Source organism: Malaya genurostris, chromosome 1 (assembly GCF_030247185.1).
Source record: "Malaya genurostris strain Urasoe2022 chromosome 1, Malgen_1.1, whole genome shotgun sequence".
NCBI lineage: Eukaryota > Metazoa > Arthropoda > Insecta > Diptera > Culicidae > Malaya > Malaya genurostris.
In genome coordinates, this window is record NC_080570.1 from 31661149 (window position 1) to 31686273 (window position 25125).

The window sequence follows — 25125 nt, forward strand, 5'->3', positions numbered from 1 at the left end:
TTCAAGAGCTCGTAGTAAATTGTTATTCATCTTTGAAGGTTTTTTCTCTTCCACCATCATGTTTGTCTTCGACATCGAAATCACCATTTTTAAAACGTTGAAACCACTCCCGATACGTTCTTTTACTCAGAGCAGCATCGCCGTAAGTTTCTGAAAGCATTCGATGCGCTTCAGTTACATTTTTTTTTCGAATTGTTATAGAAAAGTAAAACTTCCCGCAAATTGCGAGAATTGGGCACATAAACGGACATTTTCGAGCGTGAATAATACGAAAACAAGAACAACTGTCACTGAAACTGCGATGACAATTCGTTAGGCACTGTACACATTCACTTTAAAGGCATTATCATCTATGTATTTTAACCAGCCACCTATCGGAAAACGGCGGAAGCACAGTTGTACACCTGATAGTAGCAAACTGTGAGAATAAGTGGATCCAATGAAATCATGTTTGATAGGGAGAGTAGAAATGCCCACTTCCATGTCTTACCCATGGTTAAACAATTAGTTGATACTCTTTTCAATCCTATGGGACAGAAATCGAGAATTAAATGCCAGTAATTGGATATAAGAAATCATAAAGTCGAAATTCGATACCAGACATAGAAGCCAGCAATCAGAAATTAAAATTTAGAAAGCAAACATCAGAAATTAGAAATCGGTATTAGAAATAAGAAATATTAAATAAAAAAATATAACTAAAAAATTTATGAATTGGAAGGTAAAAAACAGAAACCAGAAATCGGAAATTGAGATATACAATATACTATAATAGAAACTATTAAGTTTAAATGAACTAAAAATTCCAAATAAAAATTGGAAATTAGAAATCGGAAATAAGATATTAGAATTAGAGATCACAAATCTAAAATCTGGAACCAAACATTTGAATTAGAAATAAGAAAGGGAAATCAGGTATAAGATATCAGAAATTAGAAATTCCTAATGATTTCGTGTTTCTAATCATAATTAGGAATCAGAAATTGAAAATCTGAGATTCTAAATCAGTAATCAGACCTAAAAATTCAAAAATTTTATTAAAAACTTGGAATATTTTCATCGGTTCCAGAAATCCTAGATCAAAAATCTGAAACTGAGAATCCGAAATCAGAGAGCTAAAACAAAAAAAAACGACACAAGAAACAGCGAAGTATCAAGCTAATCGTGAGAATAAATGGATCCATTTAAATCATATCGGGCAGGTAGAGTTGAAATGCTCACTTCTTTCTATTACCCATGGTTAAACAATCAGCAAACAGCATACAGAAATAAAAATAATATAACTTAGGAACTACAGATTAGAATTTGTTAAAGTTAAATTAGGAATAATAAAATTGAAAGGACGAAATTAAAATTCGCAAATTAAAAAAAAAAAAACAATATTATAAAGTAGAAATTAGTAAGTTTAAATAGAAAACTAAAAATTGAAAATAGAAAATTGGAAAGTAGAAATCGGATATGAGAATATCATAAATCAAGGATCACAAAAATCGAAAATCTAAAATCTGGAACTAGACATTCGAATTCGAAATAAGAATAGCAAAACACACACAAGATATCAGAAATTATAAAACTCTAACTCCCAACTATTTAGGACTCCTAATCAAAATAGAAATAAGGAATCCTAAATCCAAAATCCGAGGCAAAAAATCAGAAATTAGAATTCCGAAATCAGAGAGCAAAAACAAAATAAAGTACACATAAATCAGGAAGCAGCGAAGTAGCGAATTGTGAGAATAAATGAATCCATTTAATTCATATCGCATAGGGAGAGTTGAAATGCCCACCTCTTTCTATTGAACAAATAAATCCAAATACATGATACTTTTTTTACTCCGATGGGACAGAAATCGAGAATTAGATGCCAGTAATTGGATATAAAAAATCATAAAAACCGAAATTCGATATCAGACATATAAATTAGCAATCAGAAATTAAAATTCTAGAATCAGACATCCGAAAAAAGAAATCAGAAATCTAAATTAAAAATCAGGAAACAGAAACCAGCAAACAGAAATAAAAAAATTATAACCTATTATATTTTATTTTCAAATTTGCGATTTTTATTTTTCTGTTTTCTACTTCCCAATTCTAAAATCTAAAATTTGTAATTTCTAATTTGTAGTTCCCAAGTTATAATTTACTATTTCTGTTTGCCCACTTCTTTCTGTTATCCATGGTTAAAAAAATATTTGATACTTTTTTCTAATCCATTGGGACAATAATCGAGAATTAGATGCCAGTAATCGGATTTAAAAAATTATAAAACCGAAATCCGATATCTGACATAGAAATCAGCAATCAAAAATTAAAATTCTAAAATTATACATCAGAAATCAGAAATCTAAATTAAAAATCAATAACCAGCAATAAAAAATAAAAAATTATGACTTATTAATAGTTATCAAACTTATTACTTCCTTTCTTATAATATTTTACATTCCAGTTGGCGTTTTCTACTTTCTAATTCCTAATCTGTTTCTACTTTCTAATTCCTAATCTAAAATTTGTATTTTCTAATTTGTAGTTCCTAAGCTATAATTTGTTTTTTTGTGTTTGCTGGTTTCTGTTTTCTGATTTTGAATTCAGATTTCTAATCATGATTTCTTCGTGATTTTTTATATCCGATTACTGGCATCCCATTCTCGATTTCTGTCCCAATGGATTAGAAAAAGTATCAAGTTTTTTTTACCATTGATAATAAAAAGAAGGGGGCAGTTCAACTCTCCCTATTCGATCGATAGTAAATGAAAAATTGGGAATTGGAAATCAAAAATAAGATATTAGGAATCAGAGATCACGAATCAGAAATTGAGAATCTACAATCTGGAACATTCGAATTATAAAAATGAGAAAGGGAAATCAGGAATCAGATATAAGATCAGAAATGTGAAAATCCTAATTCCCAATGATTTCGCAGGAAATCTGAAATTCTAGATCCAAAATCCGAGACCAAAAATCAAAATTTAGAAATCCGAAATCATAGAGCAAAAACAATACAAAAAACACCGGAAACAGGAAGCATAAAACTAATATAAGAAAAGAAAAATCGGGTATTCATTCGAAATTTGAAATAAAGAGAAATCTTGAATCATAAAATAAAGACACCGAAAAATGACATCAGAAGACAAAAACTAGGCATTCAAGGCCTCCCCGGTGAACGATCAAAATGGTTAAAGCCGGGGTAAAATAAACGATATGAAAAAAGGCATTCGAGACAATAAATCCAAAACCAAATATTAGAACTAGGGAATTACAAATTTTAAATTGGGAACCTGAAATTATAAATAAGAAATTTTGAAACGAAAATTGATAATCACAAATTATAAAAAAGAAATTAGGAATTAAGAACGGAAACTCAAAAATAAGAAATCGCAAATGAGAAATGTAAAATCAGGGATAAATTAGAAAGCAAAAATCGGAAACTAAAAATCTGAAATCCAAAATCAGGAATCAGAAATTCGAAATTAAAGGTAAGAAAGAGAATTCAAGAGTCAGGTATAAGAAGTCAAGAATTAGAAATAAGGAATGGCAAGAATTTTAAATAAGAAATAAGTAACTAGAAATCGGGAGTTAGAACTCTGAAACCAGACATAAGAATCAAGTCTCTGAAAAACAACACCGAAAAACAGATATTAGAAATCTGAAACCAGTAACCAGAAATAGAACAATTGTAAGTTAGGAATTAGAAATTGGTACCCGGCAATTAAATATCGAAAATCGGGAACTAGAAAAGAAATTAAATTAAATAAATTATAAAAATAGAAATTGAAAATTAGAAATCAGGCCACAAATCAGAAATCGAAAGTCCAGAATCAGACATTCGAAATAGGAAAGGAAAATCCAAGATCAGATATAAGAAATTCTTAGAATTAGTACTCAGAAATCGCAAAGCATAAATACATAACTAGAAATGAGACATCAGACATACAAAAATAGTAACTAGAATCCAGGAATCAGAAATTAGTAATTAAAAATCAGGAATCAGAAATTATGAAATCAGAAATTATGAAATCAGAAATCTAGAATTCAAAATTAGAAATCTGAAATAAAAATCAGATCTGGGTTATCGACTCTGGACTCTGGACTTCAGAATCCAGACTCTGAACACCTGGACTGGGACTTTGAATTCAGAATTCGGAACAATGGGTGTAAACTATGAATTCTTTGCTCTGAGCTCTGGACTGTGAACTCTGAATTCTGGTTTATGGACTCGGCACTCTCGATTTTAAAATCAGAAATCTCCATTCTATAGTCTAGATTGCAGATTTGGAACTCGGGATACTGAACCCGGAGTTTGGTACTATGACTTAAGAACTTTGAACTTTCTACTCCGAGCTCTGGACTCTGAACAAACAAATCGAGATTCTAGATTTTTGACTGTGGCATCTAGACTCTCGATTCTGGAATCTGAGCTCAGGTCTTCAGAGTCTAGACTCTGGGCACTTAGCTCTGGACTCTGGACTTTGGACTCAAGATTCTAGACTCATGACTCTGAAATCTGGTCTCAGAACACTGGACTCTGCCCTTTAGAATATGGACTCTGAATTTTGAACCTTCTAATCCGATTGTGATTGAGAGTGAGGACTCCGAATTCCGGACTCTGGAGTCTGTACAAAAAATCGAGTTTCTAGGTTTTAGACTCTGAACTCTCGACTTTGGAATCGCTACACTGGATACTAGGCTCTGGACTTTGGATTCTGAGCTCTACTCCATACTTGGACTCGAACAATGATCTCTCCAGGTTTTAGTCTATGGAGCCACGATTCTGAAATCTGAGTCTAGACTCTGGACACTTTGGACTTTGGACTCAGGATTCTAGACTCTTGGTTCTGAAATCTGAACTTCGAAGCCCGTTCCCTGAACACTGGGCTCAGCATTTTAAAATATGGACTCTGAATTCTGAAGCTCTGAAATGTTGAATCCGGATTGTAGAATATAAACTATAGGCTCGAGATTCCAGATGTTCAGAGTCTGGACACTCGACTTTCGAGTCTCAGAATCCAGACTCTGAACATCTGGATAGGGACTTCGAACTCTTAATTCGGAACAATGGATGTGAACTATGGATTCTTTGCTCTGAGCTCTGGACTGTGAACTCTGAATTGTTGTCTATGGACACTCTCGATTTCAAAATCAGAACTGTCCAGTCTATAGTCTGGATTGCAGAGTTTGAATTCTGGATACTGAACTATGAACTCTGTGGAGTCTGAATTCTGAAACTGGAACAACTGTATGGCCTACAGAATTCAGGGCTTAGAAACTAGCGTGCTGTGTTTTGAGTCTAGAGTACAGATTTTAACACCTTGCGTCTAAAAAAACAATTGCAGTGGCCAAAGACCAGAGTTCAGTGTTCAAAGTACAGAATCCAGAGTTCAGAACTCAGGGTTCGATATAAGGAATGGAGGAGTTTGAATCCAGTAAATGCGAACTCGGAATTCCAAAGCCAAGAGACCAGAAATACGATTCCAGAGTCCGGAATCAAGATTCCGGAAATCAAGAGTTCACAGTCCGAGTTTAGAACATGAAGTTCAGAGCTCAGAGTCAAAAATCCGTAAATGAGAGTTAAGAGTGTAGGGTTCAGAGTACAGGGTTCAAAATTAAGTGTTCAAAACTATAATCCCAGGGTCCAGTGCTCCGAGTCCATAGCCGAGAATTCAGAGTCGGGAGTCCTGTGTCCAATGCCCAGAACCAAGTGTTGTTGTCTCCGGATTCTAGATTTTGAGCTCTGGACACTCGAATTTGGAATCTGGGTTGTCGACTCTGGACTCAGGACTTCAGAATCCAGACTCTTAATTCGGAACAATCGATGTAAAGTATGGAATCTTTGCTCTGAGCTGTGGACAGTAAACTTCTCTACTCTATAGTCTAGACTGCAGAATTTGAACTCCGGATACTGAACTATGCACTCTGAATTCTGAAACCGAAACAACTGTGTGGACTTGTATCTCTGGTCTCTGAAATCTGGACTATGACTTTCGACTCCGCAATATGGACTTCGGAGCTCAGCCTCTGAACACTGGATGCTGAGCTTTGAACTAAGAACTAGAGACTACGGATTTTGGACACTAAACTCTTGACGATGGTATCGGATCTTTCGACTTTTGAAATATGGAGTTAGGATTACAGAGTTCATAACCTGGACACTCAGGACTGACATCTGGATTCTCGACTATGGACTCGGGGCACTGGAATCTGAAACCCTGGGATAAGAGTTTTGGACACTTAATTCTGCATCCTGGACTCTGAACTCTAGACTCTGGACGCTCAATTACGGATTCTGGACTCTGAGCTCTGAACTTCTAAATTCGGACTGTGGACTCTTGCTTCCGGACTCTGGAATCTTTCTTCTGGTCTCTTGGCTTCGAAGTTTCTTGGACTGAAATTCCTAGATTGTAGATATCGAATCCTGAACTCTGAGCTCAGAATTCTGAACTCTGAACACTGAACACTGCTTTTTGGCCTCTGGATTCGGGACTTTGGACGCAAGGTGTTAAAATGTGTACTCCGGATTAAGAGCTCTTCACACTGAATTCTAAATTCTAAATTCTGAATTCTGTATTCTGCACTCTGGATTGTGAACTTGGATGTTGGTGTGAATGAAAATATAAAATTTCGAGTTTTTATCATTCCACTGCGTATTCCATGTCTAGACTCTGAACACAGGACTCAGGGTATTAGACTGAACATTTTGAACGCTGGATGCTTGACTTTGCAATTTGGGTTCTTGTCTCTGGACTCTGAACACAAGATTATAGACTCTGACAGGACAAGATCTGAGATTTCATCTAGACCTGAAAATAATTCCGAGTAGTTAGATAAAACTTGGTTCATTTACAGATCACCCATTTCAATCGTTCAAACACTTTTCTTTTTCTATGAAAAGTATTATGAGAGTACTGCATAGTACTGGGTTAAGTAAATACTGAAAATCAAACAGAATACGCCATAAAAATCTCACCCACTCTGAACCGTAGATTATCCCGACCGAATGGAACGGGTTCTTTTCGGGACCACCCTGCAGCCATCAAATAATATTTCGTTCATCAGAAGAACGAAAATCGCAAATCACAAACCATTTCGAGGTAAACCCTGCTGCCAATCGCGAACATAGAGATGAGAGAAGAAAAAATGTACGATTCAACGAACCGCCACAAAGCCACTACCTCCACCCTTCCATTATTCTCTCCCCACGCCGCCCCTCCCCACCCCCTGGCGGGAGCACACCGAATCTGTTCCTTCAATCTAGGTTTCCTTTTTTTTTCTTCTCTGTTTGCTCCTCCGACCCTTTCGTTCGCGTTGCCCTTCGGGAGCACTGGTGACGCTGCAATAATCGGGTGTAAATGGAAACGACGCCGACGGGAAAGATCGGAATGTCATCTCGGAAAATCGATTTCAGCACTTTCTTCGTCCCCCGAATCCCTTCGCCTTTTCCGTGTTTCCAAGCCAGGACAGCGTTTCCATTAAACTTTGCGTGCGAGAGAGCAAATTGAAATCGGGAATAAATCCCGAAAATCCCAATCATGTTCGATTTGTACCGCGGCCGCCGCTGCCGCCGCCGTCGCTACCCGGTGCGACAAAGCGGAACGGGCGCACCGGTGTAATGTTCTGGGCCCCGGACAGGTGCTGCACGGAAAATGATTATTTTTCCGAACCGAATTCCGATGTTCAACGGTGTTCCGACCGGTTCGCGGAGCAGGGCACGTGAAATTAAAACGGGAATACCCACTTGGACGGGGAACTGAAAACCCTGATCCATTGTCGTTGTTGGCATGTTTCGCACTGCAGTTCTCTGGCAGCTGTTGTTGTGTTGCCTCCAGAAACAAACAATAAAACACAAAACCGAAATTACAGGCAAAAAAAAAGCTGACTATCAAATGTTGCAGATGTGTTCCGTGCGTGGGAGCAGACGCGATGTAATGCACAATGGGTGAATTTAAAACTCTCAGGGAGAGAGAGAGAGAGAAAAAAGGCGAATAAAAAACACCTACAAAAGCCGGTCCGGTGATAAATTACATGCACATATTAATAGGGAAATTGTGCAAATAGGTATGTCGATGTGGATTTTTCGGATTGATACTGACTGAGGTCGACCCCAGAAGGACAGCAGCAAGGCTAATTCTGGAGTTGTCATTGATTGGTTTTGTGTGCGTTGAATTTTGTTTTTGTTTTTTTTTCAGTCACTCGTTATAATCACTGTTCAAATTTGCATTCACGGTCCCAATGGAATTCACACACTCGACTTACCCATTTTTTTATACTGCTAATCTAACTGAATGATGTTGTTCGCAGGGTGAAATAAAACTTTTCAGTAGATAACGATTCTTACCTGCAAAGAAAAATGAGAAAAATAAGCTTTTTAGTGCTTTTCGAAACACGCTACTTGCTACTGTTTCAATATTGACATAACCGAATTGACGTGAATATGATTTGAAGCAGACATGTTTGATATTTTACCTTTTTGCTTTTCGAAGGAAAAAACTATCGTATTTTTTGGAATCGATTTATCAGTCCAAAAAAGGATAATGGCAATAAAATTTTGATTGAACGCAAACCTAACTGATAATACTAGGGTATAGTTTGTTTTCTGACTTGGCACGGATGGCGGATTCTTGTAATGCAAATATTTCGTATTTACGTTTTTGGCCCAAATATGTAACTGTGATGAAACTTAATATTGTGAAAAAGAAAAACATCAAATCTGTCGTCCTCGACTTAGTAAAGTAATAAGACATTAGAACACGTCGACTCAAGCAGTTCGTTCCCATCGAAAAATCCAGTCATTGTCGATTCTGTGATTCTTAATCCACCAGCTACAGATGCCTTGGCAAATCATAAAATTTTGCATAACTCAAGGAATGTGTTTGAGTGAAAAGGCAACTGATAAAACCATTCCATTGAAACATCGTTTTCATTTTACTTCGTGCCCGGAACATGACCGAACGACTTGTAGAATTCCACGATACTCGATTTTGAGCCGCCGCTCTCCAGTCGCCCTGTTTTCTTCTTCGGTTGCGCACACCTAACGAATGCGAAGTCTACCCCGCAATCGACGACCGCTGCCGGGTTCTCTGCTGAGCATCACGTAGGCCATTCTCTCTTCTGGCACTTTTACTACATGCCCAGCCCACTGTGGTCTGCCGTGTTTTATAAGCCTTCCAATGTCCACATGTTTGTATACTTGGCACAACTCGTGATTCATGCATCTGCGCCATTGTTCGAGAATCGAGCGCAGGATTTTTCTCTAAAAGACGCCGAGTACTCGAATATCTGTTTTCTTCAACGACCATGTTTCATGGTCATATAGGTAGTATTATCGGCTTGTATAAAGCAAGTTTTGTGCGTGTCTGAAAGCTACGGGATTCCAGCCGGTTACGGAGTTTGTAGAAAGCCCTATTAGCAGCTACAACACACCCTTTTACCTCGCGGTTAACATCATAGTGTAACCTTGTATCGTACCCCATTAATCTCCAACTCGGATCCTACACCGTTTGGACTGTCTCGCTCTCTACCAGCCACCATGTACTTTGTCTTGGTAGAGTTTGTCGTCAACTCTATTCTCGCAGCTTGAAGGGCACAAGAACCTCTTCCACAGCTCTACGATCTACACCAATAATATCATTGCACCAATAATAATAATTGCTTTCGTGACGCTAGATGGATTGAAGCAGGGTGACGCGCTCTCAAATTTGTTGTTCAATATAGCGCTCGAAGGTGCGATATGAAGATCCGGCGTGCAGAGGAATGGAACCATCATCAATAAATCTCACATGCTTCTTGGTTTCGCTGACGATATTAGTATTATTGGTGTGAAAACTAATGGTAATGGGTATATGCACCTAGCATAAATTTGAGGGTAAAAATATTTTTTCTTCTTTCAAATTATCATAAACATTTATTGTTAAAAATAATTAGTATAAGTCAAAGACGAAACTTAAACTATTGAAAATGGGTATATGAACCTAGCCTAAATTTTTGGGGTACTAATATGTTTTCCCCTTTCAAATTATCACAAACATTAATTGTTAGAAATAGGTAGTGTACATCAACCAAAGAGAAAGATCACCTCTTATATTTTCAATATATACATTCTAAACTACGGTTTACTTTTACTTTAGTACATACAATTTACTCTCGAGATTTTGATAAACAATAAGCTGGACGGAAATACTTCTTAACAATACTCGAAAAACTGCTGAAAATACAGCTCGATAAAACTGTTCTTGAAAAGCAGTTCGACAAAAATTCGAACGTAAAAATCTCTAACGAAAAAGATTTGAAAAATTCTCTGACGCATAAATTTTGAAAGTAAAATTGCTGATGTCGAAATTTTGACATAGAAATTCATGACGGAAAATTTCCTATCCTAAAAATTTCGAACGTAGAATTTGTGACGCCGAAATTTCTAAAGTTGAAATTTTTTAATATAAATTCGTGACGTAAAATTTCAGACGCGAAAATTTGTGTTGAAAAATTTCTGGCGAGAATTTTGGACGATTTTGGATAGAATTTTGGAATTTCTGACCTAAAATTTTGGACGTGAAATTTTAGACGCAAAAATTTCTGACAAAAATTTCGGACGTAAATAGTAAAATTCTGAACTGAAAATTTTGACACAATTTTTCTGTCCTTAAAATTTAGACGTTCTTCCGTAAATATTTGTGACCTACAAATTTCAAACGTAAAATTTCTGACAGAAATTTTGGACTTAAAAATTTCTGATTTATAAATTTAAACGAAAAATTTTAGACGGAAATTTTTCTGTAGTAAATATTTTTGACGTAAAAATTTCGATCGAAAAATTTCGTCGCAAAAATTTCTGACAAAAATTTCTAAACTAAAAATGAAGACGCAAAAATTTTGGGTTAAAAAGTAAAACATCTTACCTAGAAATTTTGTCAATTTTTGACGGAAAATTTTTTTTTCGTAAGTATGTTTGACCTAAAAATTTTGAACGTAAAATTTCTGACAGAAATTTTGGACGTAAATGTCTGATTTTAAAATTTCTAACGCAAATGAATTCGAACATAATATTTCTGATGGAAAAATTTTTGTCGTAAATATTTTTTGACGTAAAAAAAATTTCTAACGAAAATTTGTGTCGCAAAAATTTTCTGACAAAAATTTATAAAAATTTAAACGTAAAATTTCTGACGCAAAAATTTCTGACAAAAATTTCGGACGTAAACAGTTAAACTTCTGACCTAAAAATTGTGACATAATTTTTGACGGAAAATTTTCTTTCATAAATAATTTTGACCTAAAAATTTCGAATGTAAAATTTCTTACGCAAAAATTTCTGACAGAAATTTTGGTTGTAAAAATGTCTGATTCAAAAATCTAACGCGAATAAATTCGAACATAAAGTTTCTGACGGAATATTTTCTGTCGTAAGTATTTTTGAAGTAAAAATTTCGATCGGAAAATTTCTGACAAAAATTTTCGTCGCAAAAATTTCTAAACTAACTTTAGACGTCAAATTTCAGACACAAAAATTTCTGACGCAAAAATTTCTGACAAAAATTTCGGACGTAAAAAGTAAAACTTCTGACCTAAAAATTTTGACAATTTTTGACAGAAAATTTTCTTTCGTAAATATTTTTGACCTAAAAATTTCGAACGTAAAATCTCACGCAAAAATTTCTTATTGAAATTTTAGATGTAAAATGTCTGATTTAAAAATCTCTAACGCAAATAAATTCGAGCATAAAATTTCTGACGGAAAATTTTCTGCCGTAAATATTCTTGACGTCAAAATATCGATCGAAAATTTTCGTCGCAAAAATTTCTGACATAAAAATTTTCTAAACTAAAAATTTAAACGTAAAACTTCAGACGCGAAAATTTCTGACAAAAATTTCGGACGTAAAAAGTAAAATTCTGAAATTTTGGCATAGTTTTTAACGGAAAATTTTTTTTCGCAAATATTTTTGACCTAAAACTCTCGAATGTAATTTTTTTTACGTGAAAATTTCTGACCGAAATTTTGGACGTAAAAATGTCTAATTTAAAAATCTAACGCAAATAAATTCGTACATAAAATTTCAGAAGGAAAATTTTCTGTCGTAAATATTTTTGACATAAAAATTTCGATCGAAAAATTTCTGACGAAAATTTCCGTCGCAAAAATTTCTGACAAAAATTTTAGACGTAGAATTTCAGACGCGAAAATTTCTGACAAAAATTTCGGACGTAAAAAGTAAAATTCTGAATTTTTGGCGTAGTTTTTAAAGGAAATTTTTTTTCGCAAATATTTTTGACGCAAATAAATTCGTACATAAAATTTCAGACGGAAAATACGTCGTGAATATTTATGACGTAAAAATTTCGATCGAAAAATTTCTGACGAAAATTTCCGTCGCTAAAATTTCTGACAAAAATTTCTAAACAAAAATTTTAGACGTAAAATTTCAGACGCGAAAATTTCTGACAAAAATTTCGGACGTAAATAGTAAAATTCTGAAATTTTGGCATAATTTTTAACGGAAGTTTTTTTCGCAAACATTTTTGACGCAAATAAATTCGTACGTAAAATTTCAGACGGAAAATTTTCTGTCGTAAATATTTATGACTTAAAAATTTCGATCGAAAAATTTCTGACGAAATTTTCCGTCGCAAAAATTTCTGACAAAAATTTCTAAACAAAAATTTTAGACGTAAAATTTCAGACTCGAAAATTTCTGACAAAAATTTCCTACGTAAGAAGTAAAACTTCTAGCCTAAAAATTTCGACATTATTTTTGACGGAAAATTTTCTTTTGTAAATATTTTTGACCTAAAAATTTTGAACGTAAAATTTCTTACGCAAAAATTTCTAACAAAAATTTAGACGTAAAACTAAAAATTTAGACGTAAAACTTCAGACGCAAAAATTTCTGACGAGGATTTTTGACGCAAAAAATTCTGACCTAAAAATTTCGGACGCAAAAATTTCTGATGTAAACATTTTTGACTGAATTTTCGAACGTAAAAGTTCTAACTAAAAAATTCTAACGAAAAAATTGTTGACGCTAAAGTTTCGAGTGTAAAACTTCGGACGTTAAAATGGTTATATAAAAGTTTCAGGCTGTTCAGGTTGAACATCATCTGTGTTCAACATTGTCGCGATGCTAATTTATATTGAAATCGTCCGAAGCGGAACGATATTTTGGTGAAGCTTATTGTACATGGATAAATTAGGCATATGTGACTTCTTCAATTACAATCTAAAACCGTTATCAAATTCAGAATTCAGGTCCTGCATGCACGTTTAAAATTCAGTTCTAAACTTCCGATTCAGAATTCATGTCTAGAATCTAGTTCAAGAATCCAGGTCAAGTTACAGTTTCTGAAGCCAGTTATGTAGTTTCGGTTCAGACTCAGACTCAGAATTCTGTTACTGAATTCAAGTACAGCTTTCAGATTTATTTTTTTTGCTAGCTTCAGTCTATAATAATCCACGAACAGAGACGCGCACGAGTGCGCAGGCCTCCATCCACGTCAGACAATGGAATTACATCCGGCATTATTCAACTGGGGCTTCAGTCAATGGCGAATATGAGGTTCCGATCATAAAACCTTAACTCAGACAAATAACACCAGTTCTTCCGTGAGCATAGTTGCTACTGGATCTTCGCAGTGTAAGTTTCGTTTCAAATAAGAGCAATTGCTTCAACCAGCTGCTGATCGTTTGCATTGGAGAAAAAGAGAACGAAAAATGGACAACGATGGGGAACATTTTGCAAAATCAACTGTTCTAATAGCTCAAAATGTTATCTAAAAAACTATTAAGATTACTTATTTACAAATCGGAGGTAAAAATCATCAGTTTAGTGCAAATCCAGAATAGTTTGATTGGCTTTTTGCACTTTTCGAAGTACGAAATTTACACCAAACAAGCGCAGATAAAGCTAGCATTTGACTGCATCGCGTTCGAGAAACATGTTCTGAACAGTGTTTAATATCGTAGAGAATTCCACAAGTTGGCCCTTCTGAATGCCGGAAATGAATCCCGTACAGCATTTTGATAGTTTCGTTCACTCAAATATTGCGATGTATGGAATATTGAAATATATGAGCGTTTGTACGACTTGTGTTACGATTATATTTATGTTATGATTCTTTTCTAGGTTAAGGCTCAAACTTACAAATAACTTGGAATGGTCATACGGTATTAAATTAGTTAATTTCTATACACATCTCGAATGCAGTCCTACGTCAATCTCGCGGCTATGTCTCTGACATTACCTACCAATCAAATTTTTTTGATCAATAAGCAATGATAAATTAACAGACAGAATTGTTTTAAATACATTGTTTTTTAAATGACAAAATATCACATCACTTAGATGACTATCACTTTTGTCGGACTAACCGAAATGTCATGAAATTTCACCCCATAGTATATGGAAAGTTGATATTTCATATGGACTGATTTGACAACAATACCGCCATCTGTGCGTCAGTCATTTGACTTATTGAGTGATGTGTTACTTGGTCTTACCAAATTTAAGACAATGTGCATTTCGTATGGGTTTTTGAGAAATTTGGAGCACCTCGTAGAAAATCAGAGGATTTCATCCACGGATCCGAAGAACTTTTTCAAATCCGTAGATCTGGCAACACTGATCGTAACACTAGCAAAACCTATTTACCTTTTCAGAACTGACGTCAGCAGTGTCCTTGCCGGAAAGAGTAATAAATGATCATAAATTTTTCCACAAACACTGTTCGTTCCGAACCGGTTCTGGAAACGCAGTTTTCAGCATAAGCAAAGCAAATCCGTTGCACTATAGTTATTTGTTCTTCCTGGTAATAACAACTTCAATTCCTAGTTCGGAATTCGGACATGCAGCTGCTCGCCAACGGGAACCGAATGTTTCACATCCTGTATCCACCCGAAAGAAACAAAAAAAAAAGAAGCAGAACACTAACTTTCATCATATTTCAAGCGCGCCAAAGTTTCTCCAAAATCCTACCGACTCTCGCGTACTCCCCCTTGAACGGGGAGTAAACTTCAAACACAGATCATTCCGTCGCCATCTCACATTCCGGTGCGAAATGAGAAAGGGTTTTGTTTGCTTCTATTACCGCGAATATTCTCTCCGCTGCCTCCGTATGCAAGCAGGTGGAAGATTTTAGCGCGAGATGAATAGATGAAGGAGTTCTTCAGCGGGGGGAGGGTGGGTTGGACGGACGCCCGGAAGAACAAAGGAAGAAGCGTAATCCCTCTTAAGATGATTAAATCATGTTGAACGGGGGAACGAGAACCGAAGAGGAGGTATAGGTAAGTACAATTTTGTCCCCATCAGAGCCGGAGGCAAATCCGACCAATCATGCAAAACTGTGCAGAAGTGGATGGGTCGAACTGGGGTTGGGATGACAAAACAGAGGAGGTGATATTGTTTGCTTCTGGTAGCGGCAGGTGAAAAGCGATCACTCGCTTTTCTGTTCAAATACCACGGAAGGGGGGAGCCTGGGAATAGCGTCGCGTTTCGTTAATTACGACACCACAGCAGCTCTCAGGCTGGGAACCTTTCTAGTGTTGATTAGGAGTTGCAAAAGTTACGAGATGTTTTCAGGGGCTCCGAACCGAACCGTGGAAGGATAAATGGGCGAAATAAATTTAAAATATTTCGGTTTTCCCTTTTACTAACCACACCCGGATGTGTGTTTGTTTAGTAGTTCGACGATGTGCGACCATAATTTTGTAGAAAATAAACCAGTGAAGGAAGCTCGTTTCCAGGTATATTTTCTACATAGAACACATTATAAATTTACTTCATACGGTAAATCTTCAAATTTATGGCTTCGGAAAACTATTTTCCGATAAATAAGCACATCGCTATAATTCACTATTAGGACAGGGTCGTGGTTTTTTAGCGGATTTCAACTTTGAATTTCACGCATGGTAGCAAAACAAAAACCGCCATAGAAAGAAACCACTATTTCACCGTTGGCATTTTAAATCACCACAAACGATTCGATGCATCGATTTTCTTTATCTAAAAGCAAACTACCAGTCGACCAGTTCGAACGGAATAGAATTTTGTTCCGTTTTTTTTTAATTGTCTTACAAATAATGCTTACCCAACTTGTGTGACAAAATAAATGATCTCACCACTTTCAAGCGCTCTGTAGGAAATATTAGTCATAGCAATACGAAGACTTCTTTAGTTTTCACGGTTCTTTTTTAATCTTCTCTTGTTTTTGTGTTAATTCTCAAAATATTTTCTTTTTATCGAATTCACTTTCATTCCTCTTTCCTTTCTTCTGTGCTGCTTACTTTGTTGTGTCTTTACTTTGATCGTTTTGACTTTCATTCATGTTCAAATTTCGTGCAAGTTTTACTTTCTTCAGCCTTAAGTCTCTTTCATATTGAACTTCTTTTATCTCGAATCGTTTCGTAATTACTTGATTTTCGTGTCCACTTTACTTTCTCTCGTAATTACAATCACTCGTCGTCAATTTCTTTTCTTTCTACATTATTCATATTCGTCTATACTTTCATTTGTCCTCATTACCTTTTCTTTTCTTCGTACTTACATTTTTACGTGTAAATCTCTACCTATTTTATTTCTACTATCATTTAGTCGTCTGCACTTTCATTCATCTTTATTTCCCCCATCTTCAACACATGAACTGAAAAGTCCCGGGCCTAACACATAGATGGCGCTAGTTTCGTTGCAGTCACTTTTTTTCGGTTAATACTAACCTTTAAAAGACAGCTGTTAAAATTTCAGAACAATGGATCAAAAACAATTTCGTGTTTTAATTTTACACTGCTTCGTGATTTGAAAAATACCGTTCAAGCGAAGCAATGGCTTGGAAAGTGTTATGGAGACTCCGTTCCATCAGAAAAAAAAATAATACAACGTTGGTTTGCTGACTTCAAACGTGGTCGTAGAAACACCGATAATGCAGAACGCAGTGGACGTCCAAATGAGGCGGTGTTGAAAAAAAAATCCACAAAATCGTTTTGAATGATCGAAAAGTGAAGTTGCGTGAGTTAGCTGATATCGCAAAGATATCAAAAGAACGTGTTGGCTGTATATTCCATGAGCATTTGACTATGAGAGCGCTCTGTTCAAAAAAGCGTCTGCTCACTGTTGATTAAAAACAAGAACGTGTTGGTGATTCTAGGCAGTGTTTGGTCATGTTTATGTTATAAACCGGAATTTTTGCGTCGATATGTGACAATGGATGAAACATGGATTCATCACTTATGTCCGGAATCAAAACAATTGTCATCTGAGTGAACAGCAACTGGTGAATCTCGTCCAACGTGCCTGAATGCACAAAATTATTTATTATTATTGTTATTATTATTATTATTATTATTATTATTATTATTATTATTATTATTATTATTATTATTATTATTATTATTATTATTATTATTATTATTATTATTATTGTTATTATCTATTTATTCGGTCCTTAACCAATATATGAAAAATTTATTTGATTATAGATAGTCTATAATCAAATAAATTTTTCAGATTTTCATAAAACTAATTCAAATAAAAGGACTGGTAGTCGCAATTTGCTGAATTTTAATCAAGTCGGACTTTCGGTTCTAGAGGTTCTAGGAGGTGATAGGTTTTAAAAGGTGATAAGTTTTTGAAATTTCAAACCATCACAGAAAATGACGAAGCCAGAAACCTCACAAAATCTTCTATAAGTTGGACTCAAAACTGTTTCAATTTGTAGTTCATATTAGTTGATGGTTGAAAGAATCGAATTTCACTATACCGGTGTCCAGTTTTCGGTTCCGAATGAACCGGAAATATTGTTCAAAATCTTAAAAATGGAACTCACTGCCTTTTCTCATATATCATTGAATCGATTTTCTCTAACTTAAATTTCAATGTAGTATAAAATATTATACAAAAGAAATTTTGAGAACTTTTCTAACCTTTATTAATTTGTAGGTTTTCGATCAATAATATTATATATAGGAAATAATGAATAATATGAGAAATGAATTGTTACACTACTAGGAGGATTGAAACAGGATTTTTACCACTTTTTGCCTTTCTCATATAGAAAGGTTATGCAATCACTGTGAAAACCGACTTTTGAACCGAGGCCCGGAGGGCCGCGTGTCATATACCATTCGACTCAGTTCGTCGAGTACGCAAAATGTCTGTGTGTGTGTATGTGTGTGTATGTGCGTATGTGTGTATGTAACGTTTTTTTGCACTAACTTTTCTCGAAGATGGCTGAAATCAACAAACTTAGATTCAAATGAAAGGTCTTGTGGTCCCATACAAAATTCCTGAATATTATTTGGATCCGACTTCCGGTTCCGGAATTATGGGGTAAAATGTGCAAAAAATTGTGAGAATAAGTGCACTAACTTTTCTCAGAGATGGCTGAACCGATTTTCACAAACTTAGGTTCAAATGAAAGGTCCTGTGGTCTCATACAAAATTCCTGAATATTATTTGGATCCGACTTCCGGTTCGGGATTTATGGGGTAAAATGTGCAAAAAAAAATATGTGTTCTAATTTTTCTCATAGATGGCGCGGCCGATTTTCACAAACTTAGATTCAAATGAAGAGTCTTGTTGTCTTATGCGTAATTCCTGAATTTCATGCGAATTCGACTTCCGGATCCGGAATTATGGGGTAAAATGTACAAAAAATTGTGAAAATAAGTGCAATATTTTTTTTCTCAGAGATGGCTGAACCGATTTTCACAAACTTAGATTCAAATGAAAGGTCTTGAGGTCCCATAAAAAATTCCTGAATATTATTTGGATCTGAATTCCGGTTCGGGAGTTATGGGGTAAAATGTGCAAAAAAAAGAAAATATGTTTTCTAACTTTTCTCATAGATGGCGCAACCGATTTTCACAAACTCAGGTTCAAATGAAAGGTCCTGTGGTACTATGCGTAATTTCTGAATTTCATACGGATCCGACTTCCGGATCCGGAAATATAGGGTAAAGTGGGTTAAAATTGTATACCATCTCTGAAAATGGGGAACAATCTTAAATAATTTTTTAAATCGACCTCAAATCTTTTCCAATTGATAGTTTTTATCAGTAGACGGTCAAACAAACCGAATTCGGGTATTCTTTTAAGAATCGAAGGAAATTATTGTGAAGAATACCACAGTATTATATACGATAATATGATTGATATGAGAAAGGCATCATTACACCACTAGGTGGATTAAAACAGGTTTTTCGAATGAGAAAACTGAAACTGACTCAGGCTAGTTTCATCAAACAAACATTTTTCACGAAACTGTGTTGATTTCGCACTTAGCAACGGGGGTTTGAGCAAACCTAATATAACAACCAGGTTCGAAACTGACTCGGCTTTCAGTTCTACAACGTTAAAACTAGGTTCGAAACTAGCTTCAAACAAACGGTTTGACAGCAGTTAGAGTGGAAACTGGGTTAGGTTTGGCATCAAGCGAAAACTACATAAGACTTTTGGTTCCGGAGACATAATGGTATAAGTGACGTAACCGACAAAACGTGTTGTTTTAACTATCCAATTTTTTCACGAAATGGCTGAACCGATTTTAACAAACTTAGGCTAGTTGTGAAGCTACTACTGGGTCTTTATTCAAGTTCTAATGTCAAATGGTTCTCATTTTTGGTTCAGGAGATATAATTGTATTAATGACGTAACCGACAAAACGCTTTGTTTTTTATTACCCAATTTTCTTAGATATAACTGAACCGATTTTAACAAACTTAGGCTCTTTTTGAAGCTACTGTGAAACCACTAATTAAGTTCGAAGATCAAATGGCTGTCACTTCTGTTTCCTTATATATAATTGTATAAGTGACGTAACCAACAAAACACGTTGTTTTTTACTGTCCAATTTCCTCAGAGATGGCGGAACGGATTTCAACAAACTTAGGCTCTTTTTGAAGCTACTGTTGACCAATTATTCAAGTTCGAAAATAAAATGGCTGTCACTTCTGTTTCCGTAGATGTAATAGTATAAGTGACGTAACCGACAAAATGCTTTGTTATTTACTACCCAATTTTCTTATATATGACTGAACCGATTTCAACAAACCTAGGCTCTTTTTGAAGCTACTATTAAACCATTGATCACATTCGAAGATCAAATGGCTGTCACTTCTGTTTCCGTAGATATAATAGTATAAAAGACGTAACCGACGTGTTGTTTTTTTACTGTCCAATTTTCTCAGATATGGCTGAACTGATTTCTACTATTGGGCCATTGATTTATTTCGAAGATCAAATGGCTGAGACTTTTGGTTCCGGAAACATAATAGTATAAGTGGCATAACCGACAAAACGTGTTGTTTTATATTGTATAATTTCCTCAGAGTTAGCTGAATCGATTTCAACAAACTTAGGCTCGTTTGTAAGCTACTATTACTGTTTCCGTAGACATAATGGTATGAGTTTCCGTAGACATAATGGTATGAGTGGCGTAACCGACAAAACGTGTTGTTTTTTACTGTCCAATTTTCTCAGAGATGGCTGAACCGATTTTAACAAACTTAGGCTTTTTTTTTAAGCTGCCATTAATCAAGTTCGAAGATCAAATGGCTGTCACTTCTGTTTCCGGAGATGTAATAGTATAATTGACGTAACCGACGAAACGCTGAACCGATTTTAACAAACTTAGGTTCGTTGTGAAGCTACTATTGCACCTTAAATCAAGAATTTTTTCCGTAGAAATAATAGTATAAGTAACGTAACCAAGAAAACGCGCTTTTTCTCTTCTTTTCATGTTTCGGATATAAATCGTACAAGTGCAGTAATCGACAAATTATTTTGTTTCTTTCCGTACATTTATGTCAGATAACGCTTGGTCTGAGAAATGTTGCCAAATATGTGACATAAACGCTGAAGCATGCTTCTGTAAACTACCCGAATCAATCTGAATAAATTGGTGTCAAAACTAGTATCAGAAATTATCCTAATAAAAAGGCACAAAAAATAATTTAATGGGACTTATCACACCACTAGGAAGATTAGGAATTGTTTTTTTTTTCAATAATTCTTTCGTTTCATGTTTTTGTTGTTTTGATACATCGAGTCTTGTTTTTACAATTTCCATCGGAGTAAAGCATGTTGTTGAGTCTGCAATTGCGAATTCCTTTCCAAATCAATGACTACCTGGGGAATTTTCGTGTTCGTCGATAATAAGATTACTGATATTTCTGTTTTAGGATTTCTCTGTAAAAACTATTTCAATGCAAATCTTCAGTAAGATCCATTCAGATGTTGAAATTATGCAAGTTCAAAAACATTCGATTTGAATTCAGTGAAGCTCAAACCTGGATATTTAGGAAGCGAGAAGGCAAATTGTCCCGTTTTGCCAATCTGTTGCACGATTCCATCAATATTTTTTCCATCCGACGGTGAAAAGAGCACAGGAAAAAAATCTACCCTTTTACCAAGGAAAAATCCGACTGATCCCTGGTTTGTGAACAAATGCCACGTAAATCAGATGAATCCAATCGGCAGACAGAAACCGGGGGAACGCGCGTGCTGCCAAGATGGATCCCATCTCTAGCGAACCGACAGTCGCATTCAGCCTTGTTGGCGAAGCAACAAATGCGCTTTTGGTTGTTCGTTTCCATCCTCACAAGTTGTTGGTGTTTGCCAGCGCGAAAGCAACAATTTTCTTGCCTGCCTGCCCGCCTGCGTTGAGACGCGCGAAGCATTCCGGAAATCGAAACACTAATCTCGTTTCGATATATGTTTGCGACTATCTGCTCCGTCGCCGTCGTCCTCGAGCGTGTTTCCTTCACCCCTTCGACGAAACCAGGCATCGCTAGACGGACTGCGCGTTGCTCGAAAATAAACGTACGGCAAGCAGAAGTTTATTGAGATTTATTGGAAATTGAATTCCTTCTGCCATGCAACCAATTCTGCCCCGACAAGCAGACACACGTCGGCTCGTTGCCTCACTGGGAATCCGTAGTCAGCACAGATGAAGTCATGGCAGATTAGAACTGTCCAGGCAGGCGGGAAGGCAGGCAAGCAGGCGGGGTAGACAGGAAGCTCCCTCAGCGATAAGCTGCTCCGCCAGTTTCGATGATGATATCGCAGTCAGCCAGGCAGTCAGTCAGTCAGTCTGTCGGTTGCTGGGGCTTCCGGTTTGCTTCCATGCTGGTGGCCGAGATGGAGCTCCTTTTTTCTAATATTATTTTGTTCTGATTTTGTTAGAGTAGGATAAAAATGATTTCCGGCAGAGAAGTAACCGTTGAAATTGAGCATGTGACACTTGATTTGGCTTGTTGCTCATTCGATTGATTGGTTGATTGCTTGGAAGGTGAAGGGATCAATCGTTTTTTTTTTGCCCTATGTCCTTCGAGACAAAATACCCCAGGTCAAAGGTGAATCACAGAACAGTTGAAAATTGCCAATTCGGCCTTGTTTTGTGTGATAAACCCACTCAAGGAGAAAAGCGAAGAAATGCAGCCCCGCGAACGAAATGTAAATGAGCGACTACTTCAGACTTTTCATGTCTTCAAGGTAGGAAGGCATCTCAGCGAGCCAATGAGCAGAATATGGAGATCAAATACTGCACCAAGAATCTGTACCGCGACTGGTTGGTGCTGCCGAAATGCACCGTAATAGACCACGAGACGCACATTCAATCGAAGGACAAGCAAATCCTCGATTTGGAGGTTTTCGTCGGCTTGGTGTGGCAAGCGATCTGAGGCTGCGGTAAATTCAGTTAGCCGTGACGTAGGAGACAAGTCTGCCAAAACGCCCAATTGGAAAATTCTAGGCGATAATGAATGTCAAGCTCTGAAAAACAGGGAAGGTGTTCGAAAACGACAAGGATTTAAGGACAGAATTAATGAAAAAGTGTAAGAAAGATGACACAATTGTTGTCCAGGATTTGATGGGTAGCGTCCGGTCCAAGGTTCGGGCATTTGGTCTACGAGAAGCGGCTGAATAAACAAACTTTCCAAAAACATAGATAAAATGAATTCTCCACGTTTCGCCTTTGGCTTATCAGTTCTTTAGCAGTTAAAATTGATCTGCCATGTCCTCTTAGCAGTTTAATTTAAAACACTAAACAGACGTCGAATTTTCATAAATAATTTCACACTTTACGTTCATATATCCTTTCTGACGTCCCGGCCGTAAACGAAAGTGGATATGGAAGTTCAATTTGAACTGCTATAGCAGTGATGAGTCGGAGGCGATTCATAAAAAAAATCGTATTGAAATATGTGCTTCTTGTGCCAACCAAAATAAAAATCTTCATAACTTTTATTGATTTTTATTGAGAGTTTCAGAAATATCCAGCTTAAAATGAATTATATGTGATAATTTCTGTCTGTAGCTTTTATTTTTCGAGTACAGCAGCTTAAAGTTAAGCGTTTAAACTGAAAAAAGTTGCATAAATCGAAGGTTCGAAAAATCGAAGAATAGGATATTAGAAAAAAATATTTTATAAATTACAAATGGTGAGATTTCAAATAAAGAAGATGATGAATTGTAAAATTGAACAATTAGAAGATTGTAAAAATAAAAAAAGGAAACATTAGAAGATCGAAGGATTGAAGATTCAAATGGCAAATGTTGGAAAGATCTAAGTATAGAATTGTAAATTTGAAAATTCAGAAAAATCAGAAGAACTGTAAATTTGAAAAATCAGAAAGCCGAAAGGAAGAATGAAAGATTGGTAGTTAAGTATATTTGTCGTTCAAAAGATTGTAAAATAATAAGCTTGGTTGATCTATAATTTAGATGGATGAAAAATTCAACGTTTGGAAGATCCAGAGATTCAAAGATTGGAAGATGGAAGGATTGACAGATTGGTAGAGTAACAGAGCAAAAGATTCAATCTTTCGTTTTTGGAATCCCCGTTCTCAAAATCTGTGCATAGAAAAGTTTAGTCTGAAAAAGGTTATGAATAACGATCGAAACGTTGAGGGATTTCAGAACTAAGACAACCAAATAAGAGAGCCGTTAACATCCATAAAAATTCCTTTTTCAAATTGTTAATTACAGTCTAGATGTGTCAAATTATAGATTAACAGACTGAAATACTGCACGAGAAGAAAATTAGAATTCTAAAGGATTGGAAAATTGAACGATTCAAGGATGTAAAAATATAAAGATTGAAATATCGAAGGTGAGAAAGATTGGAGGATAAAGGGACTGGAGGACTTAAAGATTCGAATACTGGGATATTCGAAGATTCTAAAATTCACTGTATTCAAAAATGACTTCCGAAATAGGATGGGAAATTTGAAGATTTGACGATTAAACCATTGGAAAACTTCGACGATTGAAACATTGGAAGATTGACTGTATGTTGACTACAAGATTGGAAAACTTGAACCGCGAAAAATTGCACAATTCCAAACCAAGGCGATTGAAAGGTCAAAAGATTGCAAGATCGATCGATTCGAAGAATGGAAATTTAGAATTTTGCCAATCTGAATTTTCCAATTTTCCATTTAATGTTTGAAACTTCCAATCCTTTAGTTTTATATATTCCAATATTGAAACGTTGTAAGATTCGCAGATTCGAAGATTTAAATTCGGAAATTCGAAGGTACAAAGATTTAAAATTTTAAAGGTTCAATGGTACAAAGATTTCGATTTGAATATTCAAAACCTCCATAAACTTGCAGAGTCCTAGATGCAGAGAATTGAAGACACGACGATTACGAGATTAAAAGATTCAGTAGTTAGAAGAATAGAAGACGATAAGATTAGAATTGTAAATGATAAAAAGTTTGAAAAAATGATGAACAGATTAGAAGATTGATTCGGTGATTACAAGATTAAAAAATTAGAAGATCAGTAGATTTTATCATTAGACGATTAGAAGATAAGAAGATTAGAAGATTAGAAGATTGGAAAACTGGAAGATTGGAAGATTGGAAAATTAGAAGATTAGAACATTAGAAGATTTGAAAATTTGAAGATTTGAAGATTAAAATATCAGAAGATTAGAGGATTAGAAAATTAGAAAGATAGACGATTGGAAGATTAAAAAAATAGAAGATTAGAAGAATAGAAAATTAAAAGATTGGAAAATTAGAAGATTAGAAATTTAGAATTTAGAAGATTAGAAGATTAAAAGAATAGAAGATTAGAAGATAAGAAGACTACAAGAGTACAAGATTACAAGCTTACAAGATTACAAGATTACAAGATTAGAAGA

The 25125-nt window shown here is 35.5% G+C and overlaps 1 protein-coding gene across 3 annotated transcripts in view; it reads right to left on the reverse strand.

The window, feature by feature from the left end:
• LOC131436009 (cytoplasmic polyadenylation element-binding protein 2) overlaps nt 1-25125 on the reverse strand; it is a 701408-nt gene that overhangs the window by 442060 nt on the left and 234223 nt on the right. The window lies entirely within an intron of this gene.